At 32.6% G+C, this 12,387-nt stretch overlaps 2 protein-coding genes across 4 annotated transcripts in view; both read right to left on the minus strand.

Moving 5' to 3' along the window:
* Nucleotides 1-12,387, minus strand: part of LOC127833740 (uncharacterized) — a 58,147-nt gene that overhangs the window by 12,148 nt on the left and 33,612 nt on the right. The gene's annotated exons all lie outside the window — the stretch shown is intronic.
* The window catches only part of LOC127833743 (uncharacterized), a 62,639-nt gene that overhangs the window by 6,268 nt on the left and 43,984 nt on the right, over nt 1-12,387 (minus strand). Inside the window, exon 1 of one of the 2 annotated variants that reach the window (XM_052359174.1) lies at nt 734-865. The exons of the other annotated variant lie outside the window; for it this stretch is intronic. The gene's annotated coding sequence lies outside the window, so the exon portion shown is untranslated. Of the gene's footprint in view, nt 1-733; nt 866-12,387 lie in introns of those variants that run through there. 2 annotated transcript variants of the gene reach the window in all.

A 12,387-nucleotide genomic window follows, 5' to 3' on the forward strand; every position in this document is an offset into this window, starting at 1 on the left:
TGAACAAGTTGGGTCGTGACTGAACCAAACCTGGGACTTTTAAGGGTTACAAAGGTTTTTCTAAAGCCGTATAAGGCCACCTTCACCACCCCCTGGCAGCTTTGTTTTTCAAAGAACATAGAGACTTTTGCAAATCGGCCAAGATACAATTAGAACAAATGTTTCGACTAAGTTTTATACAGATTGGACAAAACATGCGACTTCCATAGTGTAAACAAGCTTTTTTTATTTGACCTAGTTTTTACCTCATTTGCGCCAGTTTCGATTTGAACGAATTTTCTCCTTTTTCCATTAATTGCAGTGCTCCTCTGGAGCATCGACGCCATTGGACTATTCAATGAATCATGGGCCTGGGTTGAACACATACTTTTGTGTCTTTGGGGGAGATAAATCTTATGACCAAGTTTTATGGAGATAGGAAATAAATCTGGCCTAAAAAGTGCTAATAAAGCCATAATTGACGACTGACAACGCACTATACATGACGAACAACGGACAATAGGCGATCACAGGTGAGCTAAACAGTGGTTTAAAATGGCTTAACTAATAATGATATCAAACAATTATATGTGAAGCTTTTATTCTAAACGTGTTATCTTTTGTAGTGTTTAACTGCAAACATTAAATATTTTCTACTCATAGATGAAATATTTACAAACAAACATACACTAAAAATGTGTGCAGATTTAATTTGTCACAAACATGAATGAAGTAAAGCGAAAATGATACCAACCGAAAATATTTGAATACCAAGTAAGATTCCCCTGCACACTGATCCGGTTTTAGACTGCTATATGTTCAAAAGCCTTTATACAGAATTAGTTTAAACTACTCCAGCTGTACACATCATCAATTAACCACCCCCCCCCCTCACAGTACCAGATGGCGCTAGTCCATTTAAACGTACTCCCAGCGCCTTTGATGATTTTTGCTATGGCGCTCTCAGCAAGCCTTTGGGTTATAAAGCTGAGAGTTGAATTATTGCAACTACAGATGGCACATGCATGCAGCTTAACTGGCTTGTCTACGATCAAATATTTCAACCATTAGTGGTTACTATCATGGCTTACAATAGCCTTGATGCATATTATAAGCTTATATTATAAGCTTTGCTTGTAATAACTTCCATTTATTGATGGAGGTTTCGTGTGCTGACCTCTGTCGGGTAAATATAGAATATAATGTGAGTTTGGGATAAAGATCAAGTTTATAATGCGAGGCTAAGAACCGATGTAGCGCGAGGCTTGCCGAGTGCTATCATGGTTCGTGCCGAGCATGATAAACTTTATCTTTATCCCAAACTCACATAATATTCTATTTATCCTATTATTTCCTCCCTATATTCGATTAATAATCGTAAAATATCGCATTTTTTGACGATTTTGTTTTTCTGTTGTTGACAAAAACAGATTCTCCAATTTTGGGAAAAACCCAAATCTGATCTAAAAATAGCGATAGTATAAAGCTAATGTTTATACGATCGTTGTTATACTATCGATTTTCATCTGGTAATAGGATAAAAGAATGCACCAAGATCTTAAAACATAATATGGCATTTATTCTATCTAGTTTAGTTCAAGTTATTTGCCAAGTCCTACTGCAATCCTTTTCACTGCATGTAGGTAAATTTTGGCAGAAACAACAACAACATGTGAATGATTCATCAAATTGGATCACCATCATCAATGTTATCATCATCATTCCTTTCACCTTTCAAATCGTAGGGGGATGAGGGACGATGATGGAGGGATGTCCACTATTTCACATTGTCCATCCAGCTTTTCATCTGACGGCCACGACGGCGACCTCCTCTAGCGTGACCTGGAGCACTGTTGTGCATAGTTAGTATTGTCAGTCGACGTGTGCAAACCAAGCCAGCATTCTTCGTTTGACTGTAGCTAGGAGAGATCCTTGTGGGCCAACACGTTTCGCTGCTGCTGCTGATAATGATGATTAAAAACAAAATAGAACCGTTTTTAATGGCGATAACTATTTTAATCATGATGCTAGTGTTTACTTTACATAACATCGTTATAATGTTCTGGACGTGATACTTGGTCTTGTGCTTCATGAAGGAAAAGCAAAGAAGACTTTGGAGATAATTTAGTTCAAATGCCTGTGTCCTGCATTCTTAGTATTCACGAAGCGTTCAGGTCTTGCAGCCGTACAGTAGGATGGAGACTACGAGACGCTTGTATTTGGTGGGAAAGCTGGAGTTCCTGGTTCACAATCTGCTTAGTCTCACCATTGCTATTGCAATTGTTACTCGGACCTGAGCGGTACTGGTAGCATCCTTGGACAGGGTTGCTCCCAAGAACTAGCTACTGGTCATCTTTTAATTCCATTCATAGTGATGCCTTCAGTCGTATTATTCATGCTATTTATCATGATCTTCGACTCCTCTGTTGTTACATCCATCCCGTGTGCTACTGCTCATTTAAAGTCTGTTTGTGAGGTCTTTGATTTCATTGCTAGTGGCATTATGAGGCAAATGTCATAAGCGAATCTAAACTTAAAGATGGGTGTGTCACCGATGGAGATGGTGGTGTCGCACCAGCCCATCGTAAATGTTGAATCCTCTCAGAACCTGCCATATGCCATCATGCAGCATGCAGTAGAAAGCTATTATTAAGTCAATTGAATTATGGAATTTTTATAAAGGAAGTGTAAAATACAATACCTGTAAGGAAATATCCAAAAATAATGATTTTGTCATAATCCCCTATGAACAAGATTAACAGCAGAGCCGAGGAATTCCCCAAGATGCCAATTAAGCACTTCAGTCTTAACCTTTTGACCTTGAACCAAATGGATCTCAGTGATATGACCAATAATGCCGTGGGAAAACTAGGATCATTGCTCTGGGAGAACAGGTCTTAATGCATGAACATAGACGTCACAGATAAGCCTGTGAAGTATGCACTATTTAAAACTTTTCACATTTATGGTATTTTCTCTCAAAAGAGCCTCTTATAAAGTGAATCTGGTGTCGTCTCTGATTTGCCTGTGCAGATGTCACATGCAGGCTTATCTTGGACTATTCTTAATGTACATGCATTAAGCCCTGTTTTCCAAGAATGCATATTATATACTTAGTGGAAATCAAAATCCATTCACCAAATGTTTTGACAACAGAAATGCCCATTTTAATTATTGTACTTAGAATAAGATATTGGCCTTGGCCTACCTTTAAGGTTCATTCTGTTTCATTTAGCCTACTATTTGTTCCAATTAGTTTGAAAAGTATTAAAACCTTGGAAACACCATAGTACATACAAGTAAAACGCTGTTTTTTACCACTTACTGTCAGTAATAAGCTTGAACGGACCTGGGGGCCGTTTCATAAACGTTCGTACGAAAATGTTAACTTACGAGAAAATGTTGTAATCTTAATAAGTAGACATACTAGCTTGCTATGCTCGTCAAACAGATACGGCGCTAGAGATGCCAATGCAAGTAATCAAGTACTGACAATTTATAAACATACGATAAAAAATTTTATGGACTTTAGCAATTATGCATCTTCAAATAATTTATTGTATCGTAAATGTGTATTACGATGTTTATTGAAACGGTCACCTGGTGTGTAACTTAGCACATGAAAATAATAGCTGTAAAGTTGAGGTTAACACTTGAACTCCTTATAATGAAAAGTATATAAATGAATAGTACATACTATTTCATAACAAGAAAGTTCTAAGGCGCTCAACTGAGTCCTGAAAGACCTAAACAACTACAAATGTGACTTCTTGACTGTAAACAAGGTTTTGCTATAACCGTAGTAGGAAACTTGCGGCCAATTGGTTGCAACGTATTCAACAGACTTCAATCATAATCGGATGTAATGCTCAGGTGAGGTTGACAAAACTAAGAATTTGTTGTGTTTATTAAAACCAATACATATTGATGGTGTTATATTATATTACTTTTTAAACAAGCAATAAAGCATGAATGATTCATTATCAGAGTAATAGTTTTTTTAATGCACTGTTGTCTTAACACAATTTTTTTGGAAATTATCTTCCAACCAACTCACAAAGCTTCAGTAGTGTTTTGTGTTTTGAGACATGATGGTATAGATGAAAACACAAACAGTCTTAAAACATGTAACATTTAATCAGTTAAAACCTTACAGAAATACACAATAACATACATGTATATAATATTTCAAGCAAAAATATCATACATGTTTAACACACTAATCTATAGCCCTGGAATTATGTTTAAAATGGATAACTAAAGTTAAATTACTGTTCCACTGTTATAGTCTTTGTATGTTAGATGTGAAACAACAAACACATTCAATACAAGAGCACCGCATAAAGGGTTTCACGCTCGGCTACGAAATCTTGTCAGATTTTTTTTCATAGATCGCAGTGACCTTGACCTTTGACCTTGTGACCCAAAAATGGGTGTGGTGTGTAGAACTCATCAAGGTGAAGCTATATATGAAGTTTCAATGTTGTATGTGGAAGCACTTTTTTTTAAGAAGCAATGTTCAAAACCTTAACAAAATGTTAAGGTTTTAGCGGACAAAGACGGACACGACGGCGGACACGACGAGCTGGCTACGACAATACCTCGGGTTTTCTCCGAAAACAGTCGTGCTAAAAATGATGAGTACCAGTACATCACAGCCAAATTTATTTAGAAATGTTAATGTGAAGGGATCAACAAAAGCTGTTTATGTTGCAATCAGTGCAAAAACAACAGTATGAAATTAAAATTTTTTGGGGGAATATATGTTAAATCTTTATTTATTACATGTTTTAAGCAAGGTTTTAATTTTTCCTGTAACACAGAGCCCCTTTTAAACTTATATTGTGTTTATCTTGAGTGTATATATTTAAGATGTGCTCCTGGCAAACTTAATGCGAATGCGAATGACTTCGCAGGCTAATATGGGACGATCTTTTACTCACATGCAATAATACCAATTTTCTCAGAGCACATCTTTATTTTTTTATTTAAAAAAGACAATACCACTGATGCATTAAATTAATATTATTTATTAATCTTCCTTCATAACCAACACTAAAACTAACAACAAAATATACTATAAACAGTAATCTTCAAAACAAATATCACACACAGATTGTAAAATTCCAAAAGAACTGTAAATGACGCTGAAAATTTCAACTAAGTAATCACAAACCAATTTTTCTTTTAATTCATACCACAAGTAATCTATGTGCATATTCATCTTGGCAAAGATAAAACATAGTATTATTCATAAGGATAACCTATTAGTAATGCACCTTATTTATATGAAAGTATTAAAATAATCCATGTTACCAAATTACAAGTGGATTGTTTCAATATGGTATACATGAAAACAGTAAATGCCATTTCTGTCTTGATTGTAAAATAAAGATCTTGAACCATAATTTATAACATTCATGTCATTACTTCATGTGTACATGTGCTTCAGTTTACAAATAAATAAAATAGCAGTGGTATAATTAGACATTTTGAAGAAGTGGTAAAATTGGACACTTTAAAGCAGTGGTTGTATTAGACACTTTGTAGCAGTGATATGAGTAGACACTATACAGCAGTGATATAATAAGAAACTTTGTAGCTGTGGTATAATCAGTCAATTTATAGCAGTGGTATAATTATACACTTTGTGGCTGTGATAATTAGACACTTTATAGCAGTTGAATAAGAAGTCAATTTGTGGCGAAGGTATAATAAAATAATTTGTAGAAATGATTTAATTAGGTACTTTGAAGCAGTGGAATAAATAGACACTTTATAGCAGTGATATAATTAGACACTTTACAGCAGTGGTATAATTAGACAGTGTGTAGCAGTGTAATAATTAGACACTATATAGCAGTGCTTTAATTCGACACTTTATAAATAGTGGTATAATTAGACACTTTATAGCAGTGGTATAAGAAGTCAATTTGTAGTGATGACACAATTGAACATTTTGTAGCAGTGGTATAATAAGACAAATTTTCTCAGGTCAAATCAGAACTACACAATCAGCGTTTCTTATGGCAGAACATATTATAAATACGAAGTTCCACACAATGAACCAAGCACATTTTCCATTGCAGAAATTATCATCTGATTGTTTCCTTTATTTAATACTTAGGTAACTTTTTGCACAGATGAGGTAGGCATACATACAACTGAGACTACTTATGTCCTAGTCAGAAGCTAATATGTAGTTATACTAATACAGTGATATAATTAGTCAATTTATAGCAGGGGTATAATTAGACACTTTGTAGCAGTGATATAATTAGACACTTTATAGTATTTAAATAAGTCAATTTGTTGTGGAGGTATAATTAAACAAGTTGTAGAAATTGTATAATTAGTCACTTTGTAGCAGTGGTATATTTTGACACTTTGTAGCAGTGTTATAATTAGACACTGTGTAGCAGTGCTATAATTAGACACTTTATAGCAGTGTTATAATTAGACATTATAGCAGTGGAATAATTATACACTTTATAGCAGTGATATAATTAGACACTTTATAGCAGTAGTATAATTAGATACTTTATAGCAGTGGTATAAGAAGTCCATTTGTAGTGGTGGCATAATTGTAGCAATGGTATTATAAGACAAATTTTTTCAAGTCAAATCCCATATACAAAATCAGCTTTTCATATGAGAGATCAGACACATTATATAAAAATAGTTCCACAAAATAAAGCAAGCACTTTTAACATTGTAGAAATTATTATCTGATTGTTTCCTGTATATAATTATTGTGTTACTGTTCACAAAGATGAGTTAGGCATAAAAACGACTGAGATTACTTATGTGCAAGTCAGAAACTAATATATTATGAATTGTATCTTACCAGCTTTTTAGTGTAATTCATGAATAAAGTTTTAAGTAAAGTTAAGGATGCAAACTATAGAATGTACTGAGTATATTTATGTTTGATAAAATCTAAGATCTAAATATAATTATAGTGCATAAACAAATATTTTATTGTACAATTCAGACATCGTTTAATATCATGACACTTGTTTCAGATGAAAATTTTCAAACATTAGATGGATTTAGAAAATGTTTTTCCTTTGTTTCAGAAACATCTTAATCTTATCCGAATCTCAAATGTAATTTTATTTTTAATAAACTAATTCATGGAGAGTAGCCAATCTCAAATGTAATCTTAAGGGGTGTTGCGGCAGTTTATTTAACCGAGAATATATTTATAGCAACACCGATGATGCTATTATCACAACTCAATATTTTTGTTATCAGTATCATCAGCAATGACCGAGTTGGTTCATAATTCAATTGTCAGTGGTTCGATCCCAGGTGGGGTTAACTTTCTTTTTTACTTTTTTTTATTTCTTTAATTTCATTATTGTTTTATACTGGAGCTTTTTAGTTATGTCGTTTAAATTTATCAATTTAAAGCATTAAATGACATACTTCAAAACATGCCGAAATCTGTAAACAAGTACATGTAAGTTATTAATGATTAAGGTCGAGTTTAATACTGTATGGTATTATGTTTGTGATTAAATATTGTTTTTTATTAATGTCTTTTGGTAAGCTGTTGTGATCCCAGTTAAGATTGTAAAGGATTTCTAATGTTTATGCATATTTCTTACAATTTATGTACCGGTACTTGGGTTTTGCCTTATTGATGTATTTTTTATAAAATTTGACGTAGACGGTAGGGATAGTTAAAACAAAAAATCTCTGTTAAAAGTGCGGTGACCCCCTTTTTTATTTTTGTTTCATGATAACAATACATAGATGAACATATTTGAGAAGTTTCGCAAAAAGTTATTACTTTTTTAAATTCCCTTTTTGGTGATAAAAATAGTAAAAAAATGACGTTTTTGGGGTGACATAAAAATTATAACAATTAAATTTCTTAAAATTTAACTTGTGTTCTCCATTTTTTTGGTTGTTTGGGGTTTACTTAAATGGTATATGATATATATATAAGCTTATATAATCTCTACATGTTTCCAATTTCATAGGTTATTAATCATTATTATGCAATTAGAGATTTTTCAGTTTAAATGAAAAAGTACATATTATATAATGGTGAATAAAATCCAAACAAAGCCGGTGACCCTATGTTTTTATTGCATTTTTCATTTAGTATTTGTATGTAGTACTTGAATAAAAAATTTGAGCAAAAGTTATTAGATGGAAAAAAAAATCATCAAAACTGCAGCAACACCCCTTAATTTAATCACGGAGAGTAGTTTTGCAGTTTACTTAACAGAAAACATTGACAAGATAGATAATTGAAACATATATTGTCATGACATTTTTAAAACAAGCATGATTGTTGATTTAATAAATTACCAAAAAGCATGAAAAAGTGTAGTCTTTTCCACAAACCAATAAATAAATAAATGAGTATTCATTCGATGGAATGGGAACCACACATTCGCATTAAATATATATTTCGTTGTGAACATGAAGAGTCACATTAAATTTCTACCAATGTAAACACTTTTTATCTCAACATATGTCTATCAAGATTGTTGGTCTCAATGTGAACAGATAAGGAAAAGTAATAATAATCACATTCAATTCTTCAAAATTCTCAATCCACCATGCTTCAGTGAAATGATGAAAATCTTCAGCAAGCCTAGCAAAAAGATTTAGCCACTAAGATTATGATGTAAGAAACATTAATGATGGAAATATGTTTTTCATTAAAACAGACAAAAAAGCCTTTACAACTAAATAAATAAATATGTGTTGTTTATTTTTGATTGATGTATTCATAAATTAAATTGTGGATCTGACATTTGTTTAATGTTTCTGTGGTCAAATAAATGCAGGTCTTTTATAAATGCCATACTGTGCCAGAACATCTCTTTATAACAGCAAAATGTGTATTGTAGCACAGAAAATTGATAGTAAGATATATCCATTGTGGTTATAAAATGTAATATTTCAGCTAAAAATAACAATGCCGCAGTGAGCTATACAAGCGTTATAGACAGAGGAAGATAATAACACAGCACACATATTTAAGACAATAAATAAGAAAGATCAATCACACTAAACACTGTTTTGTTGATAATATAACATCAACGATTGCTAATTAAATGGAAACAGCTCTTATTTGGTCATGTAATAAATTGTTTTAAAATTAATGTTATTATAATAATATTACACAGTATAAAATCATGTTATTGTCCGAAATACATAGATGATATTTGTTGGATTCGGTGGATTATCAATTTTAATTCACGAGTGATCATAGAAAATAATTATTTTTTCTATGATCACGAGTGAATTAAAATCGATATTCCACAGAATCCAACACATTTTCTTTTTATATTATGCTTTTTTTTCACAGTTTATATACATTGTTAAAGAGTTTAACTGAAGAATTTCGCTGGGATGAGGAAGTCATTTCGTAAAAATGACGTCATTTCACAATAAACAGTGAAAATTATCGATAATTTTCATTGTTAATTTTCACAATTTGAAACAGTGAAATTATCAGTTTTAATTCACTGATTAACCACCGGAAAGCATAAAATAAAGTTCATTCAACCTGTAACTTTGTCTTAATACAAATAAAATATGTAAAAATGTAGCAATTTTTTTTCAATCATTTTTTTATTGACTCAAGTATGGTTGACAATTGGGGGCTTGATTGATAGCGGAGTTCTGTGCAAAAGATGTCTGATGGCAATATGTTTATTAACTTGACATATCGATAAAGTGTGTGCGTGATTAGAAATGAAACATGAGGACCATGATGGCCCTGAATCGCTCACCTGACGGAAGTTTAACCATGATTTAACCAGATGACCCACTTAATGACCTCAGATGACCTATATAAAATCTAAAGCCAGATTTCATCAATTTATACATTCTGACAAAATTTCATTTAGAGGTGATGAAAACTGTGACCTCTTCTTTCACCTACTCAAGGTTTTACTAGAATTGGCCTGGTGACCTAATTTATTACCGCAGAAGACCCATATACGATCCAAAATCAGATATTATCAAGATAAACATTTTGACCACATTTCAATAAGATCAGATAAAAACTATGTCCTCTATGTCATCACAAGGTTTTTCTATGATTTGACCTAATGACCTTGTTTCTTACCCCAGATGACCGAAATACAATCCCAATCTAGATTTCATCAAAATAAACATTCTGACAAAATTTCATAAAGATCTGATGGAAACTGCGCCCTCTATTTTCTACACAAGGTTTTTCTATGATTTGACCTAGTAACCTAGTTTTTGACCCCAGATGACCCAAATATAATCCCATCCCAGATTTCATTAAGATTAATATTCTGGCCAAATTTTATTAATATTGGATGAAAACTGTGCCGTCTACTGTCTACACAAATTTTTTAATTTGACATAGTGACCTAGTTTTTGACCCTAGATGACCCAAATTTGATCCCAACCCAGATTTTAACAAGACATACATTCTGACCATATTTCATTCAGATCTGATGAAAACTGTTACCTCTATTGTCTACACAAGGTTTTTCTATGATTTGACCTAGTGACCTAGTTGGATGAAAACAGTGACCTCTATTTGACAAAGTGACCTAGTTTTTGACTCCAGGAGACCGTTTCAATAAGCTCTCGTAAGTATGTTACGACTCGTATACCAGTTGCGATTATCGCAACTTACCGTTTTGCGTTTCAATAAACTTTCGTAACTTACGATATCGTAGACTTCTCTCGTAAGTTTACGAGACGTAAGTAGCAGTCATAATGACCGTTAAAAGCAAAATGGACGTCGCGTATGTTGTGTCGAGTAAGGACGCTTTTGGCTCGGTCTTTTTTATCGACGACATCACAGAGGAAGTAAACATTTGTTTTTTATACCTAGATTACTTTCTGAAAAATATTTAACGTTGGGATCAATACAGTAGGTCAGTTACTGCCCTTTGTTTATATTTTGATTAGGTAAAATCAATTAAAATAAATTGCAATATACGTGAAAACCCAATGTGTTAAGTATGTGTGTTTCAATTATATTGCTAAAAAGCAGATGAATGCGCTTTCCGCCGCTCTTATCTTTTGTGCAATAAAATATTTATTTGGCTGAATGCTTTATCTCCATTGCATGTGATTTTGGATGGGGTTTTTTTGTCGGATAAATACTCCATGGGGCCTTGTTTTTTAGTTGATTAAGGGTTTGTTATCAACGCTATACAACTCGTAACAATCTATTCCTTTTCTTTGTCTTATGTTTTTTTAATATTCTGTCATAACGATACATGTACCGGTATTGCTAAATGATGTTTGACAGTAAAAATGTGCCCGGTTAGGCAACTGTTACAATGCATAAAACCTACAACCAACAAAACACTAAAGTGATGATTATCATCATATAACAACTGAGTTATCAGAATATCTTGTTCTTGAACACATATACACTACCGTAACATATTGTAGTATTTTTTGTTTTCATTACGTTAGATGTATATTTAATACTGGTATTATTCACTTTTTCTTATTGTCCTACACCAACAGGTACTCATCACATCAGTTCGAGATTCTTGGCAAAAGGAAACATCAATGCCAAGCTGGCATATCTTCATGGAATCAGCAGATCATCCGTCTTACGTAATTTGACATGCCTTCATGAGTTCAATCAACAAGCATATGATCGGTAAATATCTTTATTTCTATGATCAATTTGTCAATCATGATTTGAAACTGTTGTAGAAAAAATGTTATTTATTTAAATAAATCATGTCTTACAATCTTATATAGATATTGGGTAAAATAATTAAAGTTATAATTATTTTTCATTTTACAGTCAAACAGGGATCGTACAATTATAATTATTACTTTTTACCTTTTTTTATTCCCACATTTGTTTTCTTTGATACATATATGTGAAATGAAAATCAAGAGATGATGAAAAACTTGAGAACAGTTATAAATGAAAATTTAAACACAGTTAATCACAATGTATATAAATGCTTTATCATGTACTGGTAATTATAAACACAATACATACCAAAGGTTTCCAGTAAATGTACAACAACAAATGTGCATGAAGGATGGATTCTGCCACAAGCCCTGGGAGCAGTAGAACGGGACTCTCATACCCATCATACTGAATACGTTATATGACACACATGCGTTGAAAACAGCCATAACTCTTGAAGAAAAAATGTATTTTTATTTGAACTTAAATGAAATAATATATATTAAAATTGAGCTCAACTATACCTTGAATAATTAGCTGTTTATGAAAAATTATGGTTAACATGCAACATCCTTATATCACTGTTTCTACTACAGATTTTCATTAAAAGCACTAATGCATTCAGGGGCATTATGTTAGGTCACTGACCAAGTTCTGTATCTCTGACCTGCATTTAGCTAATAATACCTCTTTTTATTTCCCCGATAGAAAGATCGGGAGTATATTGTTTT

Source organism: Dreissena polymorpha, chromosome 6, assembly GCF_020536995.1.
Source record: "Dreissena polymorpha isolate Duluth1 chromosome 6, UMN_Dpol_1.0, whole genome shotgun sequence".
NCBI classification, from domain to species: domain Eukaryota; kingdom Metazoa; phylum Mollusca; class Bivalvia; order Myida; family Dreissenidae; genus Dreissena; species Dreissena polymorpha.